Below are 13,412 nucleotides of genomic sequence, written 5' to 3' on the forward strand. Positions count from 1 at the left end.
TAAATTAACAAAAATCCTTAATGAGCAATAGAAAGAGTGTTAGTGGAAGAAATGGAGAAATAGACTTTGATATATATTTGTTGAATGAATGAATGAATGAATGAATCAATGCATGAATGAGTGATAGAATTAATGAACAAAGGAAAGAATGAAATGAGGAATCAAGGAACTGAGTTTAGTACTGGTAATACCTTCAGGCTTCACCTTTCTTATCCATAAATGTAGAGAATTTGAATTTGATCTCTGGGCATCTTTCTAGCCCTAACAGACCAAGAAAGAGTATTAAAAGATTCCCAACAATAAGACACAACTGACAAAAATAGAATAAAATGAAGTCTAGAAATGTTATAATACTCATTAATCCCAACAAATTAATTGGTTACAGTATTAATTTTCTAAATATTTAAATAAATCAGGTAAATTTTAAAAATAAATAAAGTAAAATTTTAAAAAATATATCTATACACAGATATATACAATTATATATATGAAACAAGAGTAATTATCAATACAAATGAAAAAATATAAATGCTCAGTCAGTTGGCCCCAAGGCAAAAAGTTTTGTGCTAAAACTTAATAAACAGTAACTTTAATTTTTCATATTTTATATAAAACCCCCAACACAGTGTTTTGCCCTTAATGATCCCTCAATAAATGTTTGTAGGATAAATGAATGAATTATTAATGATTGTATTATGTAATCAAATATTAAATATTTAGCCTACTTAATATCGATATATTTTAATTCTCTTTCCATATTCATTTTAATTATTTCCATTTACAGTTATAACAAAAATGTGGAGAGAAAGGAAAATGAGTTTAAGCTTCAGTGTGAGGATTTATATTCAGTTTATGAAAGACAATTGGCAGAAATGTTGGGTCATCGTTTCCGTGCGAGGGCTTTCTCTAGTTGTGGCAAGCAGAGGCCACTCTTAATCACGGTGCGTGGGCCTCTCACTATCGTGGCCTCTCTTGTTGCAGAGCACAGGCTCCAGATGCGCACGCTCAGTAGTTGTGGCTCACGGGCCTAGTTGCTCCGCGGCATGTGGGATCCTCCCAGACCAGGGCTCGAACCCGTGTCCCCTGCGTTAGCCAGCAGATTCTCAATCACTGCATCACCAGGGAAGCCCAAATCAATACTTTTAAACCTCTGTATTTTATAGCTCATCAACAACACCGTCAAAAAATTTGAGAACTATCATGATATAAACAAAACTTCCCCAATTTGTGAATAGGACAAATATTTTATGTGTAATATAAGGTGAGTTATAGGTAAGCATAAGATTACAATAGCACTTTTGGAAAAATTATTACTGATATCTTAAATAACAAGAAAGTAGTAATTTCATTAGTTTGTATTTATTTCAAAAGATAGTTATAGAGGCCCTACTCTTTACTATTTTAAGCATAAAGCTACAAGAATGAAATGGCAACTTTAAGGTGCTAATGTTTCAGTGGTAAAATCAGACAAATCAACATTTCCAAGAGAGCCTAATATACTTTAATTGGTGAAAATCTAGGCTCACTGGGAGCAGTGAAGAAAGAACAACTCAGAGTTTACAGAAAGATTTACAAAAATGTCTCTAGAGACCATTAGAAAAGCTGTAAGATAGGAAAGGAATGTTTTTGGCAGAGGGACATAGAATTATAGGAGTATCAGATTCAAAATCATAAAGACATGAAAGAGCATGGTTCATCCAAGCACAAAAGAATATTTATTTAATGCCTACTGTGTTCCAGGTGTCTGAGGTGCTAGATATACAATGAAGAACAAGTCTCTAGCTTCAGGGAGCTACAAGCTAGTATTTACAAAGGTTTGGTAACACAATAATATTTAGAGTTCTGTGTGTTTGTGTGTGTGTGTGTGTGTGTGTGTGTGTGTGTGTGAGAGAGAGAGAGAGAGAGAGAGAGAGAGAGAGAGAGGAGATGGATATGAGCTAGATCACATTCTTCTCAGGAAATGTTGAATAAATAAATATAATTGCCTAAACAGCATTTCCCTGCTGCATTCAAAAGTAGTCATACACTCAAATTAGTCTAAACCTAACACACAATCTCTTCCCACTATCCTTCTACTAGAAACTGCAAATATATTAAAACCAACTATATGCAAATGCTGAGAGCAGAAGATAGGAGTGGATGATGGAGAGTTGAGGGGAGAGAGAGGAAATATTTGTAAACTGGAGAAAAGTATCTCGAGAGGACATAAAGCAAATGTCTAGCATAGGACTATGAAGGCAAAACAGTGGGAAGCAGCCACATAGCACAGGGAGATCAGCTCAGTGCTTTGTGACCACCCAGAGGGGTGGGATAGGGAGGGTGGGAGGGAGACGCAAGAGGGAGGAGATATGGGGATATATGTATATGTATAGCTGATTCACTTTGTTATACAGCAGAAACTAACACACCATTTTAAAGCAATTATACTCCAATAAAGATGTTAAAAAAATGGATGAGAGGAAAGCTGAGCTAATTTTGGACTCTTGAAATTGGATAGATCAATCATACTCCTGTAAGTCTTGAGCCCAGAATTTTGTTGAGAGGGTAAAATTTTTTTTCCACTTTTTCTTTTACATTAAAATGATTACCATTCTGGCTTTACTTTGTACCAAGAAACATCCTAAATCCAGCCAAAGGCATAGTTTGAACTATGTTTGTTGGTGATCAGGTGAAAAACAGAGTGTCCAAGATTCTGTCCATCTGCCAGAATTTCATGAATGTACAAACTGGAAGGAGAAGTTGTGGTTACAGGTAGACACAGTGGTTTCAGGAGAACAAATTCTTGGTCATGGTTTTAAATATCCAATGCCTCATTTGTTTTACCTCGGAAACAGTTAAGGAAAACTCAACTGGCAAATTATTGAAAAGTTTTCCTGGTCTTTAAGTTTAAACCAAAATTCAGATATATTTCATAGTTTGCCATTAATTGTACATTGTTACCAAGGCAGAGTATGAAATAGCAATAATTTGCCATCTCTCTTTTTTTTTTTTTTTTTTTTTGCAGTACGCGGGCCTCTCACTGTTGTGGCCTCTCCCGTTGCGGAGCACAGGCTCCGGACGCGCAGGCTCAGTGGCCATGGCTCACGGGCCCAGCCGCTCCGCAGCATGTGGGATCTTCCCGGACTGGGGCACGAACCCGTGTCCCCTGCATCGGCAGGCGGACTCTCAACCACTGCACCACCAGGGAAGCCCTGCCATCTCTTAACAAGGTGAAGCACCTGCTTAAATCTTGAATTCCAGTACCAATTTGTCAGGAAGTTTGATTTCTTTACCAAACCCTCTCAATTAGGAAAATATTCCTAAATGGTATAATGCAGCAGTTCTCAAAATCAAAACCAGATCAACAGCATCAGTATCACTGGAGAACTTGTCAGAACAGGCCTGGCTCTGGACCTATTGAACCAGAAACAATGGAGATTGGGGCTCAGAAGAGTACATTTTCACAAGCCCTCAAGGTGATTCTGCTGCATGCTAAATTTGAAAATCACTGGTATAGTGGATCTTTGTGTGTGTGTGAGGGGAATGGGAAGAAAGATGACATCGTACACAAGAAGCATCATCCAAACTGTCTTCGTTAAAACTCTTAAGAATTGTCCGGGGTATACTAAGAGAAGATTTCTAAGACCTTCACATTACAAGAACTTTTGATCACTCAGTGGTGGTTAGAGAGAAAGTCTCCCCAAGATCCCTTTCACAGAAAATCCTTAATTAAAGAGCATATGTGCTTATTCAATAAGGTTTTATTTAGAAACACTTTGACTATTTAGCTTGACTCTTATCCAACTTAAAAAAATAATTGTCATTGTCCATTTATATATCTCTCTTCCTTATTAGATGGTGAGCTTCTTGTGGTTAGGGACCACGTCTCACTGACTTTTACACTGCCTTTGTCAGTGACAGAGCCTGGAACACAGTAAGCTATAATAATAATAAATGCTATTGGAAGGAAAGAAGACAGTGGGAAGGGAGATTTGGAGGGAGGGAGAGAAAGAAGAACCAACTTGAATAAGATAAAGGAGTTAAAATACGGTTTTCAGACACACAAATTCAATAAAGATTTTACTACGGTGCATGAATTTGATTTTCAAATAGTGTGTGGTCCATGAAATAGAAACATCTCTCAAATTACTCAACATATAATAAAACTACAGAATATAAATATGCGGTTAAGCAGATGCTGTCAGTGTTTGTAGGTGCCAGTTTTTACGTATCCTTTTGTAACATTATTCATGCAGTTTTCCTAAGTGTTTCCCCCCAACAAAACAATCCATTTTTCTTAAATAATAATAATTGCTAGCAACCCAACTATAATAAACAACCATACAATAACAAGTCAGTATGTGCCCATACAGAGGAAAGAGAAAGGATTACTTCAGAAAACAGATGTCAGCTTCAAGCTTCCAAGGATTTATTATAAACAGAAATGAGTAAAGAACATGAAAAATACTTTGGCAGTGCTATTTGAATACAGAGCTAATGAAAGGCTATATTCACCATCAAATGTATGCTAACAGCCAAATTGCCAGAAAATCTACTGTTTCAGGAGTAGTCTATGCCAAAACACAGACTACAATTATACATAAAAAATGGTTAAACAAAATGTGGAACAGCAGGATTAACTTTCTACTGGGAAATCTGTTTCAGTATAATTGTGCTGTGTTGTGACAAATAGGAAATATATGCAAATAATGAATTAGAAATCAATTATGGATAAATAAATAAAGGTTACAGAAAAAAAGAAATTCTAAGAGTAAAATTTGTAAATTAGCCATTATTGTGAAGCAATTTTTTTTCTTTTTAATATGCATTTCAATAGAGTAATGATATATATGTAAGCCCATTATAGCTACCCTGAAAAATTCTTTTCATTTTTTTCATACAAATCATTTTGCTATATGAACAAAATGCTAAGAAAAAGTTTTAACATTTTCATTGGAAAAATCCAATATTTTTTAGACACAAGCCTGTGTAGGAAATTTTTTAAATAAAATAAATATCTTATGTTTTGCAATTTTGTGGATCTTACTTATTGATTTTTGTTTGTTTGTTTGTAATTGTTGTTGCTGTTTCGAGCAACAATCAAGTGATACCATAAAAAGTAACTTTATAACTTTTAATCACATATATTTCAAATCTCAAATAGACTATGCAGAGAATACATTGTTTAGAAGACCCTGTTATACTACACACTAGTGTGGGGTGAGATGCTACATTTATTTCAAGAGAGGAGGAAAAAAATCTGTATTTCATTTGTTACACTGCTAACTTCACTTTAGGTAATTGCATTCAGCTTTATTATTGCCCAGAGCAATAACTGATTGTTAGTTATTGAAGTCTGAAATGATTTTCTCATTTCCCAGGAGACTCTAGAGATTTACATGGTGCACAGCAGTAACTAATAGATATAATCTGGTCATAATGTAGCTATACAGTGTGTTATTTACTTGCAGAGAACATAGATGTTCAACATTTTAACATTTCCTCAAGAAGAATGGGATATTTCACTCAGTATAAATATTAACTGTATACTGCTCTACCAGAAACTGACCAGAAATAATATTTTGTTAGAATTTATGAAATTATGCGTATATATGGACATGGAGTAGTATATAAAGAAGGTTTTTTTTCCTTTGTGATTTTTAAAATTTATTTATTTAGAGACTTTTCAAAACGTATATTGTTTTAAAACGCCTCTCCATAGTTCCAGCATATTTCTAAAATTCCAGGTAAATTATAATATATAACATATAATCAAAGAGAGACAGTACTGCAAATAAATTTAGTGTGAGGTTATTCTGCAAAAATATTTCTTTCGTTTTTGAAATTGGCTATTTTTTCCCATTATAAATTTTTAGTTTTATAGGTTTACTCACCCTTCATTCAGAAACTTAGATAAGGATAAGCTTTCTTAGCTTCTTTTTCATATTAATTTGAGGCTAAAAGCTTGTACAAAGATCTTGGAATACATACTAGGGATGGCATACACATAAACCCAGGACAGCAGAGAAACATGCAAGTTTTTACCAAAATCCTCACTTTCACTGTGCAGAAGGCTATCTTTATTTAACATGAGGGCACTGGCATGTTCTCATTCTTTACAAAATGTACATGTAATGCAAATTTATTACATATGATTCTTGAATAAATAAAATTTTAATGGCAGCATAGTGTAATAGGGGCAAATGTTTTATTAAAGGAGATTTTTCTTTTGTTTTTTTTTCTTTCTATCCAACTGATATAAATGTTTTATGAAGGTTTCAGAGTATTCCTCCTGGAAACATTATGGGGCCTGTACTTCTCACAAAGCAGGAGAGATTTTTGCATCTTACTCCCATTAACCCTAATGAGTGTTACCCACAAAACACCTTGTACATCAGAAACAAAAACATCTTTTTTCCCAAATAAAAATTAATAAAATAAAACCAAAAACTTCCCTGGGCTATGCACACAGATTTATATTCCTCAGAATTTAATTTATTATGTATACTATACCCTAAACACATACTAATTCTTTTACTAATTCGGGAAATCCTCACTGAAAACTAGATCTTCCAGGCTTCTTAGCAAAGATTTAATAGCAAAGAGCTTTAGTGAGGACTCATATTCCTCAGACTATAAAATATAGTATAAAGTATCATCATAAATAATTTAAACTAGAGTACAGCAATCACAATAAATGAACAAAGTACATTTTGCAAAACAATGCTTCTTATTTAAAACAAAATGCTGCCCACTTGCTAACTCAAAAAAGACCAATTTTTTGCTTTTATGTGTGTCTTCTGACATTGATCTCATGGAGAGATTTTAAATCGGGGGTATTTTAAGATTCTAATTAGAAATTATTCAGTGTGATATGTAGAAAAGAGAGTATGAGATGCACATTTGGCTTCATTACCAACTAGATTTTCTAAGCTAGTCTTGGAGAAACAGACTTACCAACAATGGAGAAAAGTGTACTTTAATTTTTAATTTTGCTGAGATGTCACACAGAGAATTTACAGAATGAACCTCACAAATACTTCACTTATATAGAGAAATCAATCCAGCTTAGAAAACACTTTCAAATTCAGGCCTTATTTTTGAAATGTGGATCCCTATGATCTGGGCAAGGCAAGGCCTGATGCAGATTAGGGGAGACTTCATGAAAGAATAGATGTCTGAGCTGAGTCCTAAAAACTGGAGTTAGTCCATGGGCATAGAGCATGGGGATGGCGGATGGGCTGAGTAGGGACAGGTATTCGTGGCAGGTGCAAAGGCCGAGAGCTGAGTACACTGTGCATCAGGAGACCTGAAGTACAGCTAGAACAAAGTCAGAAGGCTAGCTAAAGAAGTCCCATCACAGAGGGAATGGGTAAGAAATTTATGTTATGTTTATATGATGTAAAATTATACAAAGATCATAGACAAACTAGCTATACACAGATTAGCATGAATAGAATTTAATAACAAAATTCAGTGGAAAAAAACAGGATACTGAATATATATCATGTAGAACACTTATGTAAAGTTTAAAAATACATAAACTAATACTGAATTTTTTATGGTTATACACAAACGTAGTCAAAAAACAAAACAAAACAAAACCACAGACCAGAAGAATATGAACCAATATTAGAAAGTTATTGCTCTGGGGAGATTGGAAGAGGAATATGATTCAGGGTGCTTGAGAGATCTCGATAATTGACTCTCCCCTTTACTAACCTCAGGATTAATTAACAAACAAACAAGCAAAAAAATTGGCAACTGAAGGGCAAAATATTGCCTCTATTTTGATCAAGTCTAGGTTGAGGACTATAGTGTAGAAATACAGAAAAATAGATTTCTTAATATTGAAAGTAGACTTAGACAAAATTGTCTACACTGTCACTAGCAGCTCTGGACTTATATAGATCATTCCTGTAGGGTCATATCTTTCTCCCTGTAAAATTGATGTGTTTTTGGAGAGAAATACTGTGATTTTACTGTTTGAGGAGGAGGAGCTGAACACCCAGGCCCAGGTTTTTTCTCCAGATTCACCAACAAGATAAGCGGCCCTGGGCTTCCTTGGTGGCGCAGTGGTTGGGAGTCCGCCTGCCGATGCAGGGGACATGGGTTCTTGCCCCGCTCTGGGAAGATCCCACATGCCCCGCGGCTGGGCCAGTGAGCCATGGCCGCTGGGGCTGCGCGTCCGGAGCCTGTGCTCCGCAACGGGAGAGGCCACGGCAGTGAAAGGCCCGCTTATCGCAAAAAAAAAAAAAAAAGATAAGCGGCCCCTTCTCAGAAGAGAGGCAAGAGATCAGCTTTGCTGTGCTAATGACAGTTACCTCTATGTATAAGGAAACAGCACATGTGGGCAGTAAGATTTCCTCCTCTAGAAGATTTAAAAATAACTTATGAAGAATGCAAACTTCCCACTAGCAGCTATTAGGGTCTGTTTTTCTCCCTGATGTATCCTAAACACCAAGAAGAACTGCTGCCTCACAGTAGGTGCTCAAGAATACTTGTTGAATAAATGAAGAACTTATTTTCTTTAAAAATGTTCTGAAGAAAGCACCACTGAATGTTAACACTCATTTACTTTCATTGAAGGATACATGTGTATTATGATACTTGCTTGATTCTTCTCTAAGTTTGGAATATTTCCATACACAAAGTATGAGGCTGGACATAATGTTAGCAGTAAAGGTAGACTAAGAACAGATCTTGAAGACACTCGAATGCCTTGTGGATGGGTTAGGTTCTAAGAACAACTGACAAAAATTTATTGAAGCCACACTGCTTCTGAACTTAATGAGCCTGAGTTCCATTTCCTGGGTTAAGGATCACTTTGAACAGAAATGAGGGGAAAGAAAAAGAAATCTGGTGAAGGAAAAAACTTGGCACAAACTATAGAACTATTTTTGCATCCTTCCAGTTCTGATTCTTGACATGTGTTTATGGAAAATCCCTCGTGACGGAGACCATGAATGGAGAAAGATGTTGCCCCTCAGAGCATCTGATTTCATACAGGTATTGAGACAAAAATACTGTTAATGTAGCCAAAGTTCAGTTTGTATGTGGTTTAGTTTTGTTGCAGAGTTTCTTCAATATCCAATATTCTAGCAATGGTAGGAGAAATAATCTGCTCATTAAAGAGAGTTATTTTACCCCAAATACAAGAAAGGCAGGTTTTTACAGTTAAATAAGTTGAATAAAACGTATGGCTTTGACAGTTTCCTTTAGCCTTGCCTTTCAAGTTAGCTTAAAGGTGCTTGAGTGAAGACTCATTGGTATTGTATTTAACAGGTAGTTTTCAGAGTCCCAATACTTCATAGAGATCCACCCCCCTAACACACACACACAATTACACGTATAGCCTTGCTCACTCCTGCTTTCCCCAATTGTGACACCTCAAAATGGACCTAGCATGAGTTTAACCAGAGTCAGCTTCCCTTCCACAAGTTGGGGAACACAAAATCTCACAGTACTAAGCCCAGATGGGACAGAGGCATTGACATGTACAAAAGATGACTTTTTAACAATTAAAATTAGTGAACGCTTTGTTAGTAACAAAAATAGTGGGGAAGTACTTTCAGTAGTGTAATATGTTTAGAGCATGAAAACAAGGGAGAATCTTAATATTGGCAGAACAATCAAATCTTTCTAAAAATTAATCATCAGCATTAACTTCCTTAAGTGTTTCCTGCTGTTTTTTTTTCTTCTTCCTGAACTTTTGATCACCTAGATATTTAAAGGTTGAAAGAAAACTCTATTTCCTCAGCAGGGTCACACAAGGAAGCAAAACTTCCTCCAAAGTCAGGATAATCTATTCATTTAAACATTTCTCTTTAGGAGCTCATACAATGATGATGTAGAAAATGGGCTTCTGGACCCAGTGTGCCTGTCACAAAATCCTGGCCCCAACACTCACTAGCTTTGAGTTGACTTTGAGCAAATAATTGAACCTCTCTATAATATAGTTTTCTCACCTGAAAATAGGGCAAATTAATATTTGTTAACTCACTGGGCTAGGATGTTAAATAAGTTAATATATCAAAATAGCAGAGTATATAACATAATAAGCAGTCAATAAATGTTGGCAAATGGGTTATTGACATTTTAAATTATTTATAACAATTTACATGACTTTGCCCATTTGCAGCATGTCTATTCTAAGTGATAGGTATATAACACCAAAACACAGAGGTAACAGTGAAAACATTGAATAACTAACACATTGATTTGAGTTCATGGTTCTTGACCACCTATTTTAGTTAATTCAGTGAGGCAACTATTTCATTTTGTTTTGATAAATCTTCATCTGGTAAATCCCTAGAGACTTAAATCCTATTTTTATTTCATCCACTTTATTTAATGCCAGATACTGACTACTATTTTTTTTTAAGTTGTTTGATGCAAAAGATAATGTACGTGCTTCTGGTTTCAATTTTGTCTACATGCTGCTCATGTTTCCTGAGAAAACTGAAGCTCCTGGAAAGTAATCCACTATTTTATTGCATAAAGAGTGCTCATGTCAGCATACAACAAAGAAGCTATGTCACACACTAAAAGTGTTAGAAGTAACTATTAGTAATTTAATAAGTCGCCTGAAGTGAGGACTCCAGGCAGCAGCTTGGTCATGGGTGGTCATGTTCTCTACAACAGACCCTGTGATCTTGGCCACAATGATTTATTACAGTGGACATCTAACTTCAGGGTGTCCAGGGGCTTTTGAGATGACATGAAGTGAGAGTGTTACTTCACAAGGACACTGATAGCCAATCTTCTTCTTGGGTAGGATTGGACTGGGAGACACGTAAAGAGGTGGTGGTGGAAATGGAAGTGAAAACATACCAGAAGGAGCTCAGACAAGGCAGAAACTGGATGCTGACTGGGGGGGATGGGGCCCAGGCAGCTGAGAAAACAATGAGACAACTTGCATTGGCGCAGAGGCTGCATTCCAGTTGCCACAAGGTCTAGCTGTTCAGTGTTTCTTATTCTTGCTTAAAACGGCTTTTTTCTGGCTTTCCTCGAAGATTGGCTAAGATTCCTGTTTCCCTTATTTTTTGTAAGATTCCGTGTATGAAGTAACCTGAATGAATCTGTTTCTTGCAAACAAAAGAACCTATATAAGAATCAAAATAACACAAATAATGGTTAACTTTGGGACTTAAAATATGAACCATATTAATGCAGTTTATTAGTGTACATATGTTCAATAATGAAAAAAATTACATTTACAGGATTTTAATACTGGACAAATCTTTTACATTCTATAGCAAGATTATTTGTTTTCCATCCCTAATCTATGGGGGGATGTATGAGTATATTTCCCTAAACAGTTCATATTTTGAGCATTTGTGTGGATATAATGCATTGGGGACTTGATGTTAATTTCATATAGCAATATTACAGTGATTATTATAGCCTTATTTTAAAATAATATCCTTATTTACATTGCTCATATTAGAAAACTTTAAGGATATAGAATTCTTCAAAAAAATCCATTGTGCTTTAACTTATATATAAGAAAAATGATTAGTTTTTTCACCTATTACAAAATATATATTTGATAAGTTGTCTTAGATAGTAACAGTTTGAGTTTTTGTTCATTTGTTTAAAATTATTCTCTAGATATTATTCTATTTGAATAGCTGATGTTTTTGTTTTCCTATATGGAGTGTATGTAAACACTTTATTTTTAAATAGCCAAAAAAATCCACTATTAGAATAGGTTGTCCTCCTAAGTGCTCCCATACGCATTCTGTGAATGTCTATCTTTTCAACTAATTTATTTGTCTGCTTGTCAGTGTCCCTCACTAGCTTATAAACTTCTAGAAGAGAAAAACTACATCTCCTGTATCTTATATCCTCATCATCAGGAACATAGTAGGCATTCAATAAATATGTGTTAAATTACACAAGTGAAAAACAAACAAAGCCTATAAAACCACCTTTTAAAGTACTGTAAAAGATACATTAACTTATGTGCTTATGGCAAAAACTAAATGCTTCCATCCAATATCCACTTAAATTACTTTTAGACTTATAAGGCCATTATGCTCTGAAGATGATGAAAGCAGATGGAATAGTTCACTGCTTTACCCCAGGAAGGGGAAGGAAAGTGATGAAAATTTATCAGCAGAAGTATAAATCAATAAACATTTATTAAATGTTAAAACATTTGAAACTTAACACAGTAGGCACTTCCTGTGACCATTAAATAATTTAAATATTGATGATAATTTTGATATTAGTGACCTTTGATACTGAAGTATTAAAAGCATAGCAAAATATGTCTTTTCCTGCCCTTTCTTCTGTGCATTTAAATGTGAAGCACTAAGGCTCGTGCCACTTTATTCTGATGGAGGTGGAAGGGGAGATGGAGGTGGAAGCCTGCCACTGAATTTGAATTATGTAGGGAACATAGCCGTGTTGTACTCTCTTGTCAATATCTCCTTCCAGCTGGTGCTGACATAATTAGGCACATCAAGCACAGAAGACATTTTAAATTCAAAGCACTGTTCCAAGTCCTGTGAGTAGCTATGAAAGGTGCCTGAAGTAATCAATAACACATGGTAAGGTGTGCAGTTGTAGTAGGTTATCCACCCACCTTGGGTCTATTATAAGACATAAAGAAGTAGAAAAGCCAAGATTGTTAACTTCTTAAAAAGTAGCCTTGTTTAAAGAGTTGACTTATTAGTACTGAATTTTCTTTAAAAAAACTACGAACTTAGAATTGAATCTTTCATCACCAGCATAAAGCAGATAAATGTAAACTACCTGAGACAAGAAACTTTAAATTCCTTTGTTCTCCACTATACCCTCAGTATCTAACATGGTATGTGTCAATTAATAAGTGATCAATAAGTATTTGTCTAACAGAATGCATATGTAAATGGGGAGCCCTGGTCTTATCCTTATTAGCCAAGTGGGAATATAGTGTACATTATGGGATTGTTATGTGGATTAGAAATAAATTAGATAAAGCCTCTAAGCATCTGTAGCAACAACTGCTGTTCCATAAAGTAAGAGATCCATATAAATATAATATATAATTGAAATTTTAATGGAGTATGGTATACATTTTGGCTTTTAAAAATATGTCCTTCACTGTCTTGCCTGACTTTCACTGCATCTTCTCTCACCAAATCCTTCTTCCTCATTCTTTTCTGGCCCTCTACATCCTAAACATTCGTTAAGCAGAACAATTTAGTTATCATTTTAAAACTGATCTTCAAAGCTCATGACTTGAGGGTCTCAGCTGCTACTGTAAAAGACTTCTCAAAGTATTTTTCTAAACAAAGACATTTTTCTCCCAAGAAAAATTTTGGTGGCAGCTGAGATTAATTTTTTACCCACTTCATATATGTAATTTCTACTGTCATTCATAGAAAGTTCTGTCACAGTTGAAAAAAGACACCATATGGAAGAAGGTCTGTAAATACCTTCTT

Source organism: Phocoena phocoena, chromosome 17, assembly GCF_963924675.1.
Source record: "Phocoena phocoena chromosome 17, mPhoPho1.1, whole genome shotgun sequence".
Lineage (NCBI taxonomy): Eukaryota > Metazoa > Chordata > Mammalia > Artiodactyla > Phocoenidae > Phocoena > Phocoena phocoena.